Source organism: Scyliorhinus torazame, chromosome 11 (genome assembly GCF_047496885.1).
Source record: "Scyliorhinus torazame isolate Kashiwa2021f chromosome 11, sScyTor2.1, whole genome shotgun sequence".
Lineage (NCBI taxonomy): Eukaryota > Metazoa > Chordata > Chondrichthyes > Carcharhiniformes > Scyliorhinidae > Scyliorhinus > Scyliorhinus torazame.
The window spans coordinates 218,836,290-218,857,948 of NC_092717.1; the positions used below are offsets into that span (position 1 = coordinate 218,836,290).

At 45.1% G+C, this 21,659-nt stretch overlaps 1 protein-coding gene across 6 annotated transcripts in view; it reads left to right on the plus strand.

Annotated features, from left to right (window-relative positions):
* The window catches only part of arhgap28 (Rho GTPase activating protein 28), a 265,341-nt gene that overhangs the window by 124,195 nt on the left and 119,487 nt on the right, over nucleotides 1-21,659 (plus strand). The window contains exon 1 of one of the 6 annotated variants that reach the window (XM_072468336.1): nucleotides 14,626-14,740. The exons of 3 other annotated variants lie outside the window; for them this stretch is intronic. The gene's annotated coding sequence lies outside the window, so the exon portion shown is untranslated. Of the gene's footprint in view, nucleotides 1-14,625; nucleotides 14,741-14,998; nucleotides 15,126-16,444; nucleotides 16,499-21,659 lie in introns of those variants that run through there. 2 more of the 6 variants (XM_072468334.1, XM_072468335.1) reach the window with 2 other exon arrangements.

Sequence of the window (21,659 nt, forward strand, 5' to 3'; positions counted from 1 at the left end):
TCTTATTGATTTCGAACAGCATGCATGTGCATTGTTATTTTGCCATTTTGGCTAGGACCTTTCTCACTCTCAAATATGGAATTGAGGGTTGGATTTTAAATTATTTTTCAGACCCAGATCATCTTTCCAATTCTTGAAGGGACAACAAATGTGCAAGGGGTACCAGACCACGGCATTACAAACCATTAATTTTGTTCATTCTTGGGATGTGGGTATTGTTGGCTAGGCCAGTATTTATTGCCCGTCCCTAGTTGCCCTTCAGAAGATGGTGACGAGCCGCCGCCTTGAACTGCTGCAATCCCCGAGGTGTAGGTACACCCACCGCTGTTAGGGAGGGAGCTGCAGAAATTTGACCCAGCGACAGTGAATGAACGGTGATATATTTCCAAGGCAGAATGGTGAATGACTTGGAGGGGAATTTGCAAATGGTGGTGTTCCCAGGTATCTGCTACCCTGGTCCTTCTACACGGTAGCAGTTGTGGGTTTGGAAGGTGGTGCCTTGGTGAGTTCCAGCAGTGCATCTTGTGGATGGTGCACCCGGCTGTATTGTGTATTGGGGTGGCGGGAGGGCGTGGATGTTTGTGGGTGGGGTGCCAATAAAGTGGGCTCCTTTGTGGTGTCAAGCTTCTTGAATGTTGTTGCAGCTGCACCCATCCAGGCAAGTGGAGAGCATCCACTGCACTCCTGAGTTGCATCATGTAGACGGTGGACAGGCTTTGGGGGTCAGGGGGTGAGTTACTCGCTGCAGGATTCCTAACTTTTGACCTGCTCTTGCAGCCACAGTATATAGCTAGTCCACTTCTACTCCCAGGATGTTGATAGTGGGGGATTTAGTGATTGTAACGCCATGGAATGTCAAGCGGCGATGGTTAGATCCTCTCTTGTCGGAGATGGTCATTGCCTGACACTTGTATGCCGTCAGCCCAAGCCTGGATATTGTCCAGGTCTTGCTGCATTTGGACATGGACTGCTTCATTATCTGATGAGTTGCGAATGGTGCTGAACATTGTGCAGTCATCTGCGAACATCCCCACTTCTGACCTTATGATGGAAGGAAGACTTCATAGATTTCATAGAATTTACAGTGCAGAAGGAGGTCATTCGGCCCATCGAGTCTGCACCGGCTCTTGGAAAGAGCACCCTACCCAACCGCACACCTCCACCCTATCCCCATAACCCAGTAACCCCACCCAACACGAAGGGCAATTCTGGACACCAAGGACAATTTATCATGGCCAATCCACCTAACCTGCACATCTTTGGACTGTGGGAGGAAACTGGAGCACCCGGAGGAAACCCACGCACACACGGGGAGAACGTGCAGACTCCGCACAGACAGTGACCCAAGCCGGGAATCGAACCTGGGACCCTGGAGCTGTGAAGCAATTGTGCTAATCACTATGCTACCGTGCTGCCCTCGCTGGAAGGAAGATCACTGATGAAGCAGCTGAAGATGGTTGGGCCTAGGACACTAACCTGAGGAACTCCTGCAGTGATGTCCTGGGACTGAGATGATTGATGTCTAACATCCACAATGGTCTTCATTTGGGGCTGTTTAGCACAGGGCTAAATCGCTGCCTTTGAAAGCAGGCCAGCAGCACGGTTCAATTCCCATACCAGCCTCCCCGAACAGGTGCCAGAATGTGGCGACTAGGGGCTTTTCACAGTAACTTCACGGACAATAAGTGATTTTCATTCATTCATTTCATTTGTACCAGATACGACTCCAACCAGCGGAGAGCATTTCCATTGACTCAAGTTTAGCTCGGGCTCCCCCATGCCATACTTGTTCAAATGCTGCTTGATGTTAAGAAGAGCAGTCACTCTCACCTCACCTCTTAGTTCAGCTCTTTTGTCCATGTTTGAGGGTAACCCTGAGTAACCCCGGTGGAACTCAAACTGAGCGTCTGTGAGTAAGCAATTATAGTTTGTTAGCACTGTTTATGAGTCCTTACATGATTTTACTGATGATTGAGACTAGACTGACGTGCCGATAATTGGCTGTGTTGGATTTGTCCTGTTTTTCACGTACCGGACACACCAGGTTAATTTTCCACATTGCCAGGTAGATGCCAGTGGTGTCGCTGTACTGGAACAGCTTGGCTATGGGGCAGGTTCTGGAGCTTGGTTGGGCATGGTTAGTCCGAGGCTGTTCAGGGGCGATGTTACTTTTGTAAGCCAGTTTAGTTTGTCCTCTATTCAGCATAGCTTTTTTCCATTTCCGGGTGAGGGGCCAGCTACAGACAACGACATCGGCAATGGGAAGTGTTGATGTAATCTGATAGCCTAAGTGATTGTGAATTTTCATTCCTTCAGGTTTGGCCACCATGGCTTTCTTCCCCTATGGCGTCAGTAGAACAGTGAAAACCAGCAGTGTTTGTTTTGTGTGGAGCAAAGTCCCAGAGGAGGTGTAAAATATGTAATGACTAAAACAGACATGCGTGTGCCCAGCTCCACATGTGAGACTGGACTGCTTAAAAAGTGGTTGGATATTTAACAACGCTGTTGGATGAGAATTGTGAAGGAAGCTGTTTCCTGAAGTCGTAATCAACTGGTTTGAGTGGCAGAATGTTCATGATAGTCCACAGCCCATATATAATTATTGGAACAGGAGGACGAGCTATATGTCACTTTGGATTTTCTTATTGTTTTGCATTATTAAGGTTAAATATTAACTTTGTTTGTGCAGAATTTTATTTTAATTGACTGATGGTATGAGAGTGTCACTAAGAACCCCAGCGGTTATCTGACTGAAACATCTGACCCGGAGGGGTTGACAGTGTGGATGCTGAGAGGATATTGTGGGAGACGTTAGAACTAGGGGATGTAGTTTAATAATAAGGAGCCTTCCGTTTAAAGATGGAGATGAGGTGAAATTTGTTCTCTCAGAGGGTTGCTGATCTGTGGAATTCTCGTCCCCCGAGAGCAGTGGAGGTTGGGGCAGTGAACATTTTTAAGGCTGTTAGATTGAAAGGAAGTCAAAGGGTAAAGGTGGGTAGACCAGAAAGTAGAGTTGAAGCCACAGTCAAATCAATCATGATCTTATTAACTGGCGGAACAGGCCTGGTTCCTGATTGGAAACCTGATTGGTCTACTTTTGCTGCAAACGGTTGTGCTCATATAGTCCCTACAGTGCAGAAGGAGGCCATTTGGTCCATTTGGCCCTGCACCAACTCTCTGAAATAACACCATACCTCACCCCCTCCCCTCCAGCCCCCCATCCCCATACCCCTACCAAACCTGCACATCCCCAACAATAAGGGGCAAATCTACCAATCACCTAAGCTGCACATCTTTAGACTGTGGGAGGAAACCAGAGCACCCGGAGGGAACCCACGCAGACACGGGGAGAATGTGCACACTCCACACAGACAGTCACCCAAGGTCAGAATTGAACCTGGGTTTCTGGTGCTGTGAGGCAACAGTGCTAACTATTGTGCCACCATGCCGCCCTTCTTGTTATTGACCATCTATATTTGTTTGGGAAGGTAGTGGTACATGGGGAATAGGAACAGGAGTAGGCCATTCAGCCCCTCAAGCATGCTCTGCAATTCAACTACTGTAAATCAGGCTGTTTTTCCACCTCGATGCCATTTTCCTGCATTATCCCCATATCCCTTCAAATTGTTAGTATGTAGCATTCTATTGATCTTGATTATACTCCATGACTGAGCCTCCGCAGCTCTCTGGGGTGGAGAATTTCAAAGATTCACCACCCGCTGAGTGAAGAAATTCCTCCTCATCTCAGTCTTAAAACGGCCTACCTCTTAATCTAAGACTGCATCCCCGGTCCTAGACACCCCCACTCTCGCCCCACAATGGTGCTGGTCTTGAACTGCTGCCGGCTGTGTGATGCAGGTATTTGATCCTCCCACAGTGCTGTTTGGTAAAGAATTTTAGGATTTTGACCCTTGGACTTTGAAGGCAGAGCAACGTATTTTGAAGTTAAAGTTGTGTGGAACTTGGAGAGATACTTGTAAGTGATGCCATTCACATGAATCTGCTACATTTGTTCTCCTAGATAGGAGAAGTTGCGGTTTTCGAAGATGTGTAGAAGGAGCCTTGGTCAGTGGGTGAGGTACATCTTGTAGATAGCACACACGGCAGCCACTGGACGCTAGTGATGGGAGGAGTGAATGTTTACAGTGGTGGATGGGGTACCTGTAAAATTGGCTGCTTTAACCTGGGTGGTGTCCAGTTTCTTGTGTTGGAGCAGCAACCATCCAGGCAAGTAAAGTATACCCCAGCACACTTCTGACTTGGGTTTTGCAGACAGTGGAAAGGCTTTAGCGAGTTGGGGGGCAAGTCATTCTCTGCAGAATGACCATCTCCTAGCCTGGTCGACTAACCACACTATGTGGTCGATCCAGATTGGTCTCTGGTCAACAGTGAGCCCAGGATGTTGAGGGCGGGGAATTCAATGTCGATAATTCAATGCAATGTCAAAGGGAAGTGATTAAACTCTGTGCCAGAGAAGATCTTTGCCTGCCATTTGTGGCACAAATGTTCCTTGCTGTTCAGCAGCCCAAACCTCATGTTGCCCGGGTCTTGCTGCTTGCAAGTGTGGACTGTTTCTCTATCTGAGAAAGTGGAAGTGTAGCTGAGCAAATTAGTGAAAATCAGCACTTTTAATGTTTATGATGGAGGGAAGATCATTGATGTCATGATATCCAGGTCAGCATATCATGGTGCAATCACACACACACTGATGGACAGGCAGTTGGACCAACGAGCACACACACAACATCGCAGCCAATCACCAGTGAGAGCACACGCACTATAAAACAGGGAACACCACAGTTCCCGCTCATTCCAGCAGGAGATAGCTCAGAGCACAGAGCTCACAGCGCGCCACTCAGACATAGACCATGTGCTGAGTGCCTCACTAAGATAGTGATAGGGCTGGGTCCACAGGTTAGCTGGTGAAGCACGTACCCAAGCCAGCAGTTAGTTGTTAGTATTGTTTAGACAATAAAACGAGTTGTATCATCGACAGCCGTGTTGGATCATTTGTGCATCAGAACACTCAACACGACAATTGATGTAGCTGAAAATGATTGGGTCTGGGGTACAGCCCTGAAGAGCTCCTGCAACAATATTCTGAGACAACCTTCAACAGCCACAACCATCTTCCTTCATGTTCGGCATGACTCCAACCAGCGAAGAGTATTCCCCCTGGCCCTCTTTGACTTTGATATTACTCATGCCCCTAGATGCCAGATTTTGTCAAATGGCACCTCACCTCTGGGATTCAACTCTTGTGGCCATCTTTGGATCAATTGTGTAATGATGTCTGGAACTGAGTGACCCTGGCAGGAACCAAACTGAACACTGGTGAGTGGATTATCGGTGAGTGCTATTTGACAGCACTTGTCGACAACGCCCTCCATCACTTTGCTGATGACTGAGAGTAGACTGGTGGGCAGTAGTTGGGTAAATTTTTCCAGCTCTTTGTGAACTGACATACATGGGGGATTTTCCACATTGTCGGGTAGGTGCCAGTGTTGTAGCTGCATTTGAACAGCTGGGTTAGGGGCACAGCTAGCTTTAGAGCAGAAGTCTTTAGCACTACAATCAGGATGTTGCTGGGGTCCAAAGTCTGTGCTATATCCAGTGCCCCTAGTCAGTTCCCACAGTGAATTGAATTGGTGAAGACTGGTCCTTGAGATACAAAGGACCTGAGGAAGAGGCCAAGATCACCTCCTGATTGAAGATGCAAAAAAAAGTATCTTCCCATTGGAAGGTCAGTCATGAGAACGGCCGTTATGATGAATGTTTCTCACTAATGGTGATGGAAATAGCTGACGATATGCCACTTGGAGCTGAGATTGATCCCGGAGATCAATTATCCATCACGATTCCATGGGTAAAGGATATTGAATGTACACAAGAAACTGAATGGTGAAACTTACCAAACTGTGTGTGTGTGTGTGTTTCTCTATCTGTGCCTGTGTGTGTGTGTTTATCTGTACCTGTGTGTGTGTTCCTTTATCTGTGCCTGTGTGTGTGTTTCTGTGTGTATGTGTGCTCGTTTCTCTATCTGTGCCAGCGTGTGCGCGTTTCTCTATCTGTGCCTGTCTGTATGTGTTTCTTTATCTGTGCCTGTGTGTGTGTGTGTGTGTGTGTGTGTGTTTCTCTATCTGTGCCTATGTACGTGTTTCTCTATCTGTGCCTATGTACGTGTTTCTCTATCTGTGCCTGTCTGTGTGTGTTTCTCTATCTGTGCCTGTGTGTTTCTCTATCTGTACCTGTGTGTGTTTTTCTTTATCTGTGCCTGTGTGTGTGTTTCTGTGTGTGTGTGTGCGCGTTTCTCTATCTGTACCTGTGCGCATTTCTCTATCTGTACCTGTGTGTGTGTGTGTGTTTCTTTATCTGTGCCTGCGTGTGTGTTTCTGTGTGTGTGTGTGCGTGTGTTTCTCTATCTGTGCCTGCGTGTGCGTGTTTCTCTATCTGTGCCTGTATGTGTGTGTTTCTCTATCTGTGCCTGTATGTGTTTCTCCATTTGTGTGTGTGTTTCTCTATTTGTACCTGTGTGTGTGTGTGTGTGTGTTTCTTTATCTGTGCCTGTGTGTGTGTGTTTATCTGTGCCTGCGTGTGTGTGTTTCTCTATCTGTGCCTATGTATGTGTTTCTCTATCTGTGCCTGTGTGTGTGTTTCTGTGTGTGTGTGTTTATCTGTGCCTGCGTGTGTGTGTTTCTCTATCTGTGCCTATGTATGTGTTTCTCTATCTGTACCTGTGTGTGTGTTCCTTTATCTGTGCCTGTGTGCGTGTTTCTGTGTGTATGTGTGCTCGTTTCTCTATCTGTGCCTGCGTGTGCGCGTTTCTCTATCTGTGCCTGTATGTATGTGTTTCTTTATCTGTGCGTGTGTGTGTGTGTGTTTCTCTATCTGTGCCTGTGTGTGTTTCTCTATCTGTGCCTGTGTGTGTTTCTCTATCTGTACCTGTGTGTTTCTCTATCTGTACCTGTGTGTGTTTCTTTATCTGTGCCTGTGTGTGTGTTTGTGTGTGTGTGTGTGCGCATTTCTCTATCTGTACCTGTGTGTGTTTCTCTATGTGCCTGTGTGTGTTTCTCTATCTGTACCTGTGTGTGTTTCTCTATCTGTACCTGTGTGTGTGTGTGTTTCTTTATCTGTGCCTGCGTGCGTGTTTCTGTGTGTGTGTGTGTGTGTGTTTCTCTATCTGTGCCTGCGTGTGCATGTTTCTCTATCTGTGCCTGTATGTGTGTGTTTCTCCATTTGTGTGTGTGTTTCTCTATCTGTGCCTGTGTGTTTCTCTATCTGTGCCTGTGTGTGTTTCTCTATCTGTACCTGTGTGTGTGTGTTTCTTTATCTGTGCCTGTGTGTGTTTCTCTATGTGCCTGCGTGTGCGTGTTTCTCTATCTGTGCCTATGTATGTGTTTCTCTATCTGTGCCTATGTATGTGTTTCTCTATCTGTGCCTGTGTGTGTTTCTCTATCTGTGCCTGTGTGTGTTTCTCTATCTGTGCCTGTGTGTTTCTCTATCTGTACCTGTGTGTGTGTTTCTGTGTGTGTGTTTCTGTGTGTGTGTTTCTGTGTGTGTGTGCGCGCGTTTCTCTATCTGTACCTGTGTGTGTTTCTCTATCTGTGCCTGTATGTTTCTCTATCTGTACCTGTGTGTGTTTGTGTGTGTGCGTTTCTGTGTGTGTGTGCGCGCGTTTCTCTATCTGTACCTGTGTGTGTTTCTCTATTGTGCCTGTGTGTGTTTCTCTATCTGTACCTGTGTGTGTGCGTGTGTTTCTCTATCTGTTCCTGCGTGTGCGTGTTTCTCTATCTGTGCCTGTATGTGTGTGTTTCTCTATCTGTGCCTGTATGTGTTTCTCCATTTGTGTGTGTGTTTCTCTATCTGTGCCTGTGTGTGTTTCTCTATCTGTGCCTGTGTGTTTCTCTATCTGTACCTGTGTGTGTTTGTGTGTGTGTGCGCGCGTTTCTCTATCTGTACCTGTGTGTGTTTCTCTATTGTGCCTGTGTGTGTTTCTCTATCTGTACCTGTGTGTGTGCGTGTGTTTCTCTATCTGTGCCTGCGTGTGCGTGTTTCTCTATCTGTGCCTGTATGTGTGTGTTTCTCTATCTGTGCCTGTATGTGTTTCTCCATTTGTGTGTGTGTTTCTCTATCTGTGCCTGTGTGTGTTTCTCTATCTGTGCCTGTGTGTTTCTCTATCTGTGCCTGTGTGTGTTTCTTTATCTGTGCCTGCGTTTCTTTATCTGTGCCTGTGTGTGTTTCTTTATCTGTGCCTGCGTTTCTTTATCTGTGCCTGTGTGTGTGTTTCTGTGTGTGTTTATCTGTGCCTGTGTGTGCGTGTTTCTCTATCTGTGCCTGCGTGTGCGTGTTTCTCTATCTGTGCCTGTATGTGCGTGTTTCTCTATCTGTGCCTGTATGTGCGTGTTTCTCTATCTGTGCCTGTATGTGTGTGTTTCTCTATCTGTGCCTGTGTGTGTGTGTTTCTCTATCTGTGCCTGTGTGTGTGTGTTTCTCTATCTGTGCCTGTGTTTCTCTATCTGTGCCTGTGTGTGTGTGTTTCTCTATCTGTGCCTGTGTGTGTGTGTTTCTTTATCTGTGCCTGTGTGTGTGTTTCTCTATCTGTACCTGTGTGTTTCTCTATCTGTACCTGTGTGTGTGTGTGTGTGTGTGTGTGCGTGTTTCTCTATCTGTGCCTGTATGTGTGTTTCTTTATCTGTGCCTGTGTGTGTGTTTCTGTGTGTGTGTGTGTGTGCGCATTTCTCTATCTGTACCCGTGTGTGTTTCTCTATCTGTACCTGTGTGTGTTTCTCTATCTGTACCTGTGTGTGTGTGTGTGTGTGTTTCTTTATCTGTGCCTGCGTGTGTGTTTCTGTGTGTGTGCGTGTGTTTCTCGATCTGTGCCTGCGTGTGCGTGTTTCTCTATCTGTGCCTGTATGTGTGTGTTTCTCTATCTGTGCCTGTATGTGTTTCTCCATTTGTGTGTGTGTTTCTCTATCTGTGCCTGTGTGTGTTTCTCTATCTGTACCTGTGTGTGTGTGTGTGTGTGTTTATCTGTGCCTGCGTGTGTGTGTTTCTCTATCTGTGCCTATGTATGTGTTTCTCTATCTGTGCCTGTGTGTGTGTGTGTGTTCATCTATCTGTACCTGTGTGTGTTTCTCTATCTGTGCCTGTGTGTTCTTCTCTATCTGTGCCTGTGTGTGTTTCTCTATCTGTGCGCGTGTGCGTGTTTCTCTATCTGTGCCTGTGTGTGTGTGTTTCTCTATCTGTGCCTGTGTTTCTCTATCTGTGCCCGTGTTTCTCTATCTGTGCCTGTGTGTGTGTGTTTCTCTATCTGTACCTGTGTGTTTCTCTATGTGTACCTGTGTGTGTGTGTGTGCGTGTTTCTCTATCTGTGCCTGTGTGTGTTTCTCTATCTGTGCGCGTGTGCGTGCTTCTCTATCTGTGCCTGTGTGTGTGTGTTTCTCTATCTGTGCCTGTGTTTCTCTATCTGTGCCTGTGTTTCTCTATCTGTGCCTGTACCTGTGTGTTTCTCTATCTGTACCTGTGTGTTTCTCTATCTGTACCAGTGTGTGTGTGTGTGCGTGTTTCTCTATCTGTGCCTGTATGTGTTTCTCCATTTGTGTGTGTTTCTCTATCTGTGCCTGTGTTTCTCTAGCTGTGCCTGTGTGTGTGTGTTTCTTTATCTGTGCCTGTGTGTGCGTTTCTCTATCTGTGCCTGTGTGTTTCTCTATCTGTACCTGTGTGTATGTGTGTGTGTGTGTGTTTCTTTATCTATGCCTGTGTGTGCGTTTCTCTATCTGTGCCTGTGTGTTTCTCTATCTGTACCTGTGTGTGTGTGTTCATCGATCTGTACCTGTGTGTGTTTTGTTTCTCTGTCTGTGCCTGTGTGTGTTTTGTTTCTCTGTCTGTGCCTGTGTGTTTGTGTGTGTTTCTCTAGTCCTGTGTGTGTGTGTGTGCGCGTGTTTCTCTATCTGTGCCTGTGTATGTGTGTGTGTTTCTCCATCTGTGCCTGTGTGTTTCGTTTCTCTATCTGTGCCTGTGTTTCTCTATCTGTGCCTGTGTGTGTGTGTGTTTCTCTCTCTGTGCCTGTGTGTGTGTGTGTTTCTTTATCTGTGCCTGTGTGTGTGTGTGTTCGTGTTTCTCTATCTGTGCCTGTTTCTTTTGTTTCTCTATCTGTGTGTGTGTGTGTGTGTGTGTGTGTGTGTGCATGTGTTTCTCTATCTCTGCCTGTGTGTGTTTCTCTGTGCCTGTGTGTGTGCGTGTTTCTCTATCTCTGCCTGTGTGTGTTTTTCTGTGCCTGTGTGTGTGTGTGTTTCTCTATCTCAGCCTGTGTATGTTTCTCTGTACCCGTGTGTGTTTCTCTCTGTGCCTGTGTGTGTGTTTCTCTCTCTCTGTGCCTGTGTGTGTGTGTTTCTCTATCTGTGTGTGTGTGTACGTGCGTGCGTGCATGTGTGCGTGTGCGCGTTTTTATCTGTGTGTGTGCGTGCGTGTGTTTTTATCGTGTGTGTGTGTGTGTGTGCGTGCGTTTTTATCTATCTGTGTGTGCGTGCGTGTGTTTATCTATCTGTGTGTGTGCGTGCGTGTGTTTATCTATCTGTGTGTGTGCGTGCGTGTGTGTGTATCTGTGTGTGCATGTGTGTCTATCTGTGTGTGTGTTTATCTGTGTGTGTGTGCGTGTGTGTCTATCTGTGTGTGTGTGCGTGTGTGTCTATATGTGTGTGTGTGTGTGCGTGTGTGTCTATATGTGTGTGTGTGTGCGCATGTGTGTCTATCTGTGTGTGTGTGTGCGTGCGTGTTTGTCTATCTGTGTGTGTGCGCGCTTGCGTGTGTTTTTATCTATCTGTGTGTGTGTGTGTGCGTGCATGCGTGTGTTTTTATCTATCATTGTGTGTGTGTGTGCGTGCGTGTGTTTTTATCTATCTGTGTGTGTGTGTGTGTGTGCGTGCGTGTGTTTTTATCTATCTGTGTGTGTGTGTGCGTGCGTGTGTTTATCTATCTGTGTGTGTGTGTGCGTGTGTCTATCTGTGTGTGTGTCTATCTGTGTGTGTGTTTACCTGTGTGTGTGTGTGCGTGTGTGTCTATCTGTGTGTGTGTGTGTGCGTGTGTGTCTATCTGTGCGTGTGTGTCTATCTGTGTGTGTGCGCGCACGTGTTTGTCTATCTGTGTGTGCGTGCGTGTTTGTCTATCTGTGTGTGTGTGCGCGCGCGTGTTTGTCTATCTGTGTGCCTGTGTATGTGTGCATTCACAAACTATTTTCTTTTCATCGGTGAGGCCTCTCTGGATTTTGTTTTACCAACTCTGACTGATGGAATTCCCAGGTTTCTGAATGATATGCCACAAGTGCACATGTGAATGGCTTGAGAAACAAATCTCTCTCTCAACTCCTCCCATCGCACTGAGGGATCCTCACCGTAACACGACTAGCATGTGGGGTGGGGAGGGATGAGAAATTAAAATTACAGTCCCTGGCGCTGTGGCAAAGATTCATTTTCCATCTCGGGGAACATGCAAAACCAAGTTACACTTTTGGCTCTGTATTACTCTTGAGTTCAGTGAATGCATATTGGCTTGGTAACTTTAGTATTGTATAATAATTGTTTTGACCAGTAACACAAATGATCGCGATAAATACATGGTCATTTCAGCCATTCCCCCTGTATTTTGCTGTTAGGAACTTTGAACAGTTGAGTGATGAACTACCTTGTTCCATCTTCTCCTTTTTATTCAGTAAGTAAATAAGTTCCCACTTATTTGGCAGCTCTGCTGTTTAAATTACCTGGCAGCGCAGATCAGTCCCGCAGATCAGTGCATGGCATCAAAGGAAAACATGCACAATCTCAAATTGGTTTTGGAAACCATGCATTGATTCTTGTGTCTGTTGGATCACTTCAAGTGATTAATCTTCAAGAATATCTTATTGGCGGTGAGACTGAAGTTTTTAAAAGCATTATATAAATGCAGGTTTGTTCATGTTGCTAAAGTTACTTGCTGTCTGGTTATTTTGCCGTTGACATTTTATATCCTGATAAAAGTTGGAGCATTTAGTAATAAATGGATATGAAATTGACTTGAAATTCATCTGGGATATTTTACCATAAATGGATACTTTTACAATAGGTACTGGTGGAGAGCAGTATCTATTTAGAGAGGCACCGAATGAACAGAGTACTGTTGGCTCTGGATCGAGAACAAGAGCACAATAAATAGGAGCAGAAGTAGACACATGGCCCATTGAGACTGCTCCGCTATTCAATATGATCATGGCTGATCTTGGGTTTCAACTTTATTTTCCCGCCCACTCCCCATACTCCTTAATTCCCTGGTAAACCAAAAATCTGTCTACCCCAGTCTTAAATATATTCAATGATGGAGAGGCCAAAACCGTCTAGGATAGAGAATTCCAAAGATTCCCAGCTCCTCAGAATCCATACAGTGCAGAAGAGGGCCATTCAGCCCATCGGGTCTGCACCGATCCTCTGAAACAGCATCCTACCACGGCCCACTTCCCCGCCTTATTCCCATAACCCCAGTTAGCCTGCACAGTCAATGGCTTGAGGGTCAATTTAGCATAGCCAATCCAACTAACCTACACATCTTTGGGAGTGATTTCTTTTAATCTCCATCCTAAAGCTTAGCCCTTTGGTAATTGAAAAACAAAGCTCTTGTGAATTTAAGAAGTCTGCGGAGGGAATAGTTTTAAACTTCGCTTTGCATCCAGAGCTGGATATCTTATGACGCAGACGGTAGCGTTCCTGCCTCTGAGCCAGCAGCTCCGGGTTCAAAACCCACAGCCCCAGGATTTGCTGACCAAAGAAGGTGTGTTCACCTGCAAAATCCTTCCAACACCTGCTAATGGCAGATGGTAAGAGCGGGAGAGATTCTGGTTAGTCATGCTTGATGTGGAGCAGTGTCCCTCAAGTTATAAGCCTCAGGTGACAGGCTTGCGGCCTGTCCCAAGAGAAGCCTCACTTTGGAAACAGATGGAAGTCTGCCTTAGTACACCACTAGGTGTGGGAAGAGAATTTGATGATGAGCGAGGCCAACAACGCGGGTTCAATTCCCCTAGTTTCCCCTTTTAGTTTAGACGGGCAGCATGGTCGGCGCAGACCTGGAGGGCCGAAGGGCCTGGTCCTGTGCTGTACTTTTCTTTGTTCTTTGTCCTACTATCTGAGGTTATTCATGAAGGCCCCACCTTCTCAACCTCGCCTGAGGTGTGGTGACCCTCCGGTTAAATCACCAGCAGTCAGCTCTCCCCCCTTAAAGGGGAAGGCAGCCTATGGTCACTTGGGACTCTGCCGACTTTATTTTTACTTTACATCAGCAGCTAGACTGCCCCCAGTGTAGAGCTGAAGTAGTGCAAGAACAATGGGATCTCAACCCACTTGCCTCAGCTTAAGTCAAGTAGTTCACTCAAATTGCATTGAACAGTTGGCAGCAGTGGGAAGCTGAACCTATTTTCCACTGCAAACCATGATGCATAAGCGAACCTCTTATTTAATTTAAACACCCTGAAGTTGTGGACTTCCCACAAAATCAAGACATTGTCAAAATGGTAGCTCAGTGGTTAGCACTGCTGCTTCACAGTGCCAGTGTCCCGGGTTCGATTCCCAGCTTGTGTCACTGTCTGTGCGGAGTCTGCACGTTCTCCCCGTGTCTGCGTGGGTTTCCTCCGGGTCCTCCTGTTTCCTCCCACAAGTCCCGAAAGACGTGCTTATTAGGTGAATTGGACATTCTGAATTCTCCCTCCGTGTACCCGAACAGGCACCGGAGTGTGGCGACTGGGGGATTTTCACAGTAACTTCATTGCGTAAGTCTACTTGTGACAATAATAACGATTATTTATTTATTTATTTAATAGGAATAATTACTTTGTGAAAATTCCACCTGGCTAAACTGCAGAAGAAAATGCCAATCAATACTTCTATTATTTGGGACAAAGTATAACCAAATAAAATAGGGTCAAGTCCATATTCTTCACCCCGCGACTCGCATCATTCCAAAGAATGAAGTCCGTAGAAGCCCAAAAGAGCTTGAAATGTTGCAGTAATTCCAGTAGCTAATAGCTGCAGTAGACTGTTGAAGAATATTCTAAATGCAGTAAGGATACGGCCTTTAGATGTTCTTGGGGTAAAGGGGAACTTCACAATAGAAACAGTGAGATATAAAAGATTCACTGCAGTTGAATCATAGAATCAAACAGCACAGAAACGGCCCTTCAGTCTATCCTGTCTGCGCCAGTCAAAAACAACCACCTAACCTAATAAAACTTAAAGTAGAAACACAAATTAAAGCCATTACACAGGTCTGTGAGCAACTTTGTTTTGGGAACGGGCCTTTATCTGAAAGATTTACACTCAAAACATGAACCTCAAAACATGAACCAGTTTTCTCTCTTTACACAATGCCCTTCAGTTCCAGCATTTTTTTACTCCGTTTCATGATGCGAGTGACATTGTGGATGGATTACCTAAAGGAAAGGAGATCTCTGTTCAAGACGAAAAACACTAAAACCCTCACCAAGAACTGGTGAATGATGAAAGTCCGAAGATTTAAAGCATGAAATTCCTTCTGAGCCCAGACCCAAATTGGTTTTATGCGCCTGATTTTATTTCACCAGAGTTCACGATCCTCTCAGACATCATGACGAGGGTAAAGAGAGGACCATTTTTATTTCTAACGCGGAGCCGCAATCCATTAGGAGCCTAAGAAAACCATTTAGAAAATCACAAATGTGCAGCATCGGTGAAAGAAATTAACTGAAGTAAGTAAGTGTGCAGGATTGATGCCTGGTCTTGACTTTAGCGGCACTTTAGTGTAATGAACTGAAGGGTGACAGCTGTATTGTGACACAGTTTATTTTTCTGATAAGACATGCAGGTTTCATTTAAGTTGCTTAAGCTGTGGATGAAGGACAAAGGCCTCACAGGTGGTGCCGAAAGGGGCCAGCGGTTCTGACAAAGTGCTCTCTTATGTTAAGGAAGCAGTTTAGCGGAGCCCAAGGGAGCGGAGGCTGCATCTGTTTGATTAAAACCCAGGTCCACTAGGGTATGAAGTGTGCATTGCAAAAGCAGCCCAAAGGCTCACTCGAATGGAGACACTCTGGTTTCAAGCTGTTGTAACAAGTCTGCTGCTGATTTGCGAGGGAGGTTTGTGCTTCTGATTTCTGAATATTTTTTTTTAAAAATAGCCTTTATGAATTTCAGGAATTTGAGAATAGGTTCATTGCACTAAAATGCTGATTGTTGCGATTTGTGGTCTCTTCCTAGTTCACATAAGTTACCTTCCTGGTAGTTTGCTGAATTATGTAATGGCTAGAATTGTGCCAACAATTCTGAAGTGAACGTTAAGGTTTACATATTTGTTTCAAGTGGAAAATTACAAGCAGATATTTATTGGGGTTCATGGTTCGAAATTTGTTAATGGGAAGTTTTCTTCTTGGATCCAGTGGGGAATTTGGGTTGACTTTCGGGGAATGGCTGATGAAGTATTAATGATGTGGAGATGCCGGCATTGGACTGGGGTGAGCACAGTACGAAGTCTTACAACACCAGGTTAAAGTCCAACAGATTTGTTTCGATATCACTAGTGTATTAATGTATTAATGTATTAACCAAAGTATTAATGGAATAATATGGTAATAAAAGAATTGCAAGAGAGAAGTATTAATGGAGTAATATGGTATAAAAGAATTGCAAGAGAGAAGTATTAATGGAGTAATATGGTAATAAAAGAATTGCAAGAGAGAAGTATTAATGGAGTAATATGGTAATAAAAGAATTGCAACGGAGAAGTATTAATGGAGTAATATGGTAATAAAAGAATTGCAAGAGAAGTATTAATGGAGCAATATGGTAATAAAAGAATTGCAAGAGAGAAGTATTAATGGAGTAATATGGTAATAAAAGAATTGCAAGAGAGAAGAGGAAGATGTTTTGGAGTGCACATTTTCTGTTAGCTGCTACTTTACTGTTTTCACTCGTTCCGTCCTATCAAGCCTTTAGTTGTTTAATAGTATAATAAAATAAAAGCAAATTACTGCGGATGCTAGAATCTGAAACAAAAAATGCTCGACAATCTCAGCGGGTCTGACGGCGTCTGTAGAGAGAGAAGGGAGCGTTTCAAGTCTGGATGACTCTTCATCAAAGCTGTCAAAGAGTCACTCAGACTCAAAATGTCAGCTCCTTTCTCTCCATCGATGCTGTCAGACCTGCTGAGATTGTCCAGTATTTTCTGTTTTAATAGTTGTCGGTAGTACAGAGCTTGAGTATCGAGTTAAAAAAAATACATTTTTGTCAAGGCTTTTCATCACCGGCTCATCAGGACAATCGCAAGCGGAACTAACCACTTTATTCCTAATGAGAAGACGGTGCTGATTGGTTGGCAAGGGGACTCTGATAGGTAGAGGTGTTGCTGTGCAGTTATCCAGTTAGGTATTGACCAATATTTTCAGGCATGCTTGATTCCACTCAGGAACAAGCCCTTCTGAAATATGGTTGCCTGTTCGTCATGGTTAGCAGTGGTAAGTGTGATGTAAACTGTACCTGTGTTTGTTGCAGCAGTATTGGATCGACTGCTTGTTTTACACAGCCCCTGATATTTAACCTGTGATTACAATGGAAATGCCGAGTACCGCGTATAACAGGCAGACAGTCTGATACCCTTTTATACCAATACCCGAGTTGAGTTTATGTCCCCAGTGCTCCACTCGATAGCACTGCTGAGATTTTAGTTGCTATATGTACGCTGTATCTATGTCCTGGAACCATGTGTACGAGCTCAGCACTGTAGCTGTAGTTCTCTTTTCGATTAAATGCCCATTGTTTGGACAAGATGTGACACCGAGGCCCTAGCGACTTTTCCAGGTGGTTGCAAAGGACCCGCTGGCCACTATTTCAAAGAAGCAGTTTCCGAGTTGTCCTGGCTCATATATATCAACGTTACAAAAACTGTTTTGGGGAGATTGCTGTGTATTTTCCATGTTCCAACAGTAACTTGGCTTCAAAGGAACTTCAATGGCTGTAAAGCACTTTGAAATTGCACTGAGGTCATGGAAAGTGTTATCAATGCAAGTCTTTCCTTTTTTGTAATATTCTCCCTTTATCTCCTGAAGACCCTGAGTCTTGCTGGGTGCCTGTGGTTATCATCTTTTGCAACGTCAGTCATGAATACGTTGTGTGTGTGCTGTTCAACTAAACTACAGGGAACACCCGATTGTGCCCTCACTTATCCAAATAAAATAATTTCCCAGTGAGGAAGGATCACTGGAATTTGATTTCATTTTTAATCTCACTTCCCTTTATCCCCCTTCCTTCTCTCCAGAGGCACTAAAAAGTTCGTAATTGGCTGTTACTAAACACATCACTTTGGTATCTTTTGTCATATGGTAACTCACATTCTAAGAATGTCTGTTTAGATAGAATTTCCTCTAAACAGCCATTTAGGTTGCAGGATAACATGAGACAGGCAGGGTGAAAAACAGATTCCTGTTATCAAGTTACAAGTACCTTGTGACTCCGTACTTCCTTGTTACAATTAGATTGTGTGAGCTTCAATATTTCCTTGTTACAATTAAATTTCTGCTAACTTTTAGTTCTTCCTTGTTACAATTAGATTTCTGCTAACTTCAATACTTCCTTGTTACAATTAGATTTGTGCTAGCTTCAATACTTGTTACAATTAGATTTGTGCTAGCTTCAATACTTGTTACAATTAGATTTCTGCTAGTTTCAATACTTGTTACAATCGAGGGGCTGGTTCAGCTCAGTGGGTTAGACAGCTGGTTTGTGACGTAGAACAAGGCCAACAGCACGGGTTCAATTCCTGTGCCAGCTGAGAATTCTGTTCTCTCTCTGTATACCCAAACAGGCGCCGGAATGTGACGACTAGGGGATTTTCACAGTAACTTCATTGCAGTGTTAATGTAAGCCTACTTGTGACAATAAAGATTATTATTAATTAGATTTGTGCTAGCTTCAATTCTTGCAACAATTAAATTTGTGCTTGTTTCAATACTTCCTTGTTACAATTAGATTTGTGCTTGTTTCAATACATTCTTGTTACAGTTAGATTTGTGCTAGCTTCAATTCTTCCTTGTTACAATTAGATTTCTACTAGCTTCAATTCCTCCTTGTTACAATTAGTTTTGTGCTTGTTTCAATACTTCCTTGTTGCAATTACATTTCTGCTAGCTTCAATACTTCCTTATTACAATTCGATTTCTGCTAGCTTTAATTCTTCCTTGTTACAATTAGATTCTGCTAGCTTCAATACTTCCTTGTTACAATTACATTTCTGCTAGTTTCAATGCAAAAGTCAAATGACGCATTTTCCAGTTCGACTTTGATCCCATTGCTGTGATGTGGAAATAAAGGTCCAAAATAATTGTGGCTGAAGGGAGCAATGTGGTCCCGTTTTGTTCATTTGATCTTGATTTATATCAATGCTGCAGGCAGGAGAACAGCGCTACCATGTTGAAAGGTCACCAGTACTGAATGGCAAACTTGTCCTTCAACAGATACGTTGTAAACAACTCGGATAATACGATCGGTAACAGTATTTTAATGGCACAGATAACCTCCTTTTCAACATTTTAATAACCATGTTTTCATGTCATATTTAAAAAAAATAAACTGCTATTTCCATTGTTAAAGAACTAGATAGTATATGGGGGTAATGTATGGGTAATGTGGGACTATGGGTGGCATGAGTTCAAATCCTGCCATGGCAGCTGATGGAATTTAAATTCAATTAATTAAAAAAATCTGGAATTGTAATTTTGAAACTCTTAAATTGAAACCTAGTCTTAATAATTGTAATTAGGAATCTATCGTTGGCTGTCATTAAAAACCCACCTGGTTCAATATTGCCCTTCAGGGAAGGTAATCAGCCATCCTTTCCTGGTCTGGCCTACATGTGACTCCAGACCCAGAGCAATATGATTGGTTCCTAACTACTCTTGTGGGCAATCAGGAATGGACAACAAATGCTGGCATTGCCATCAATGCCCACATACCATTAATGAATGAAAATAAAATTGAAAAACTTGGGGCAGAATTCTCCGTAGCTCGACGCTGAAATCGGGAATGGCAATCGGGCAGAGAATGGCTCCCGACGCCGGAATCGGGGCAGGCGCCGGTTTGACGCCAGGTCACGATGCTCCGCCCCCTCCAAATCTGCGTCATCGACATGTGCGGTGCGCGCGGTCGAACGCTGTTGGTAACGCCATCAGCCGGCCCTCCCGCAATGCTCCGCCTTCGTGGGCCAAGTTACCGATGGCGCGGCCCACGTGTGGTCTCAGCGGGCAAGAGCCTGGCGTGCCGGCTGCGGGGAGAGAGAGAGAGGGCATGTGGACAGTGTCCAGTGCCGCCATTCTCTGCAGAGATGCGTGCCGCTGGCTGGGGGGCTTCTGCCAGGACTGGGGTGATGGTGGGAGGGGTGACCAGGTGGTGGGGTTGGAGTAGGCGGGTACGCGGTCTAGCACCACTGGTGCCATTTTCCCCAGCTCAACCAGTGTCTGTGTGGTGTTGCAGGCGTACGCATCTGCAGCTTGTCAACCCTGCACATGTGCAGCACGGACCCAGCGATTCCCTGATCGTTTTCCACTCGTCCCACGGGTGTTTCACACGGCACCAGTGCTAGCACCACAGTTCCTCCAGTTGGCATCGGCACTCGGAAACGGGGAATCCAGCCCCTTGTCTTTGCTGAAGGAGAGAGGAGAGTAGAATTGACAGTATGGTATTAAGGAGGAGCTTTCTCTTGGCCACTCTGTGTTACAAAACTTCAAGAAGAAACCGTTTTCTCGGGTTCCGGCTCCATTTGCATTGGGGCACAGCTTGGTTATTTGTAAATTTTCAGCTGTGTTTCCCACTTCTGGTCCCTCGTTTGTCACGGCCTGTTGGGCAAGAGATTTTGCAGGCCACTTGTATGAAAACAACATGGTTGACCCAGAGGAGGGGGCTGACTCCGCTCTCCCACAGTCACAATAAATAGTGGCCTGAATCTCCACTCGCAGGCGTTTAAATTACACACTGCCTCTGCTTACATGGAGCAGATGAATCCCAGTTCAGGAGGTTCTCTGCTCTCCTCGCAGACTCATCTCGCTCTGCTACGTGAAGCGTGAGGACGGACAAGGCAAAGTAAGCGGCAGTGGTCAGGTCATGTCAACCTTGGCCTTCAAGGACCAATAGATTTTGAAAGATGGGGAGGATGGAGATTGGGAACTTGCTGTTAAGAGAATCAACAGTGTAAGTGACATGCTAACGCTATGTGGTGTCGTTCATTTCTGCTCCTGATCCTGTCATTTTTTTCTTTTTTAAAATAAATTTAGAGTGCCCAATACATTTTTTTCAATTAAGGGGCAATTAAGCGTGGCCAATCCACCTGCCCTGCACATCTTTGGGTTGTGGGGGCGAAACCCACGCAAACACGGGGAGAATGTGCAAACTCCACACTGACAGTGACCCAGAGCCGAGATCGAACCTGGGACCTCGGCGCCGTGCGACAGCAGTGCTAACCACTGTACCACCGTGCTGCCCCTGATGCTGTCATTTGAATGAAATCTAAAGCTGCTAGAAGCTTGTTGAGAACATTAGGTAGAAAGGAATAAAGGGCTAATCTGATGGGGTTGGAGGAGACTCATGCGGGTCTAGTAGCAGCCTGGTGGGCTGAGTGGCCTACTCCTCTGCTATAATTTCTACCCAACTTCTCAATCCTGGTTGTTGTCAGAGAATCAAAAAATTAAATTAGCCGTCAAATTACCCTGTGCGAAGATTAACTTAAGATGTCGAAATTCCTCTGGTTACAATTTAACTGATGCGCGAACCAGGTTCCTCCATTAATTATGGGTGGAATAATTCCGCACCAATGTTGTAAGCATCCGTCTGCCAAAATTCGAAGTATAATTTCACGCTCATGGAGTTTTGAAGCATTTATCTCTCCATTCTGCTACGCACCATATAGCAATGTCACGGAGCAGTGTACCTGGATTTTACTTTTGTCTTTTTAATGGATGCTTTGCTTTGCTGAGGACAGTGAGTCATGTGGAGACCAGAGGTGCCTTTCTGGCACCTTATTCTTGGCCCTTCGCCTTCAAGTGGGAGCCAAGGCGGTTGGGGTGAGCTGAGCAGACTATTTGACTGCAATGATCCTCTCTTGGCTTGTTCAAAGAGGTCATTGGATCATAATCAGGAGAGGAAACCAGGGTCGATGTTTATTAACTCACTCGCCCGGAGATACAGATACCAATTTGATGCTCTTTTACCCTAACTGAAGTCATTGTTCTATTTTTAAATCACTAGAAATCATAAGCAGACACGACTGGCCGGCACGGCAGGCCACAAGTGTTAAATCTGTCAAGGGCTGCAGACTGAATGTGTTCGCTTGTTTGACCATTAGGCAGGGTTGTCAATGGTGAATGGGATACTTTGAAGGTGTGGTGGGGTGAGGGGGGGGGAGGTGGGGAAGGAAGGTGCTGGCGTGTTAAAACCTGCAGCTGTCCATATGCCTTGAATAGCTGCCTAGATACCCATTCCCTCACCAGCAAAGCACTCTTGCATTCTACTGTCTACATTCTCAAGCTGAAGGGGGCTGCGACACGCCTGAATACTTCATATGTCACCCCTTTATAACAGGAAAACATGGAAGTGGTGATTTCTCTTGGCGATCTGCTAGTCATGAAGTGC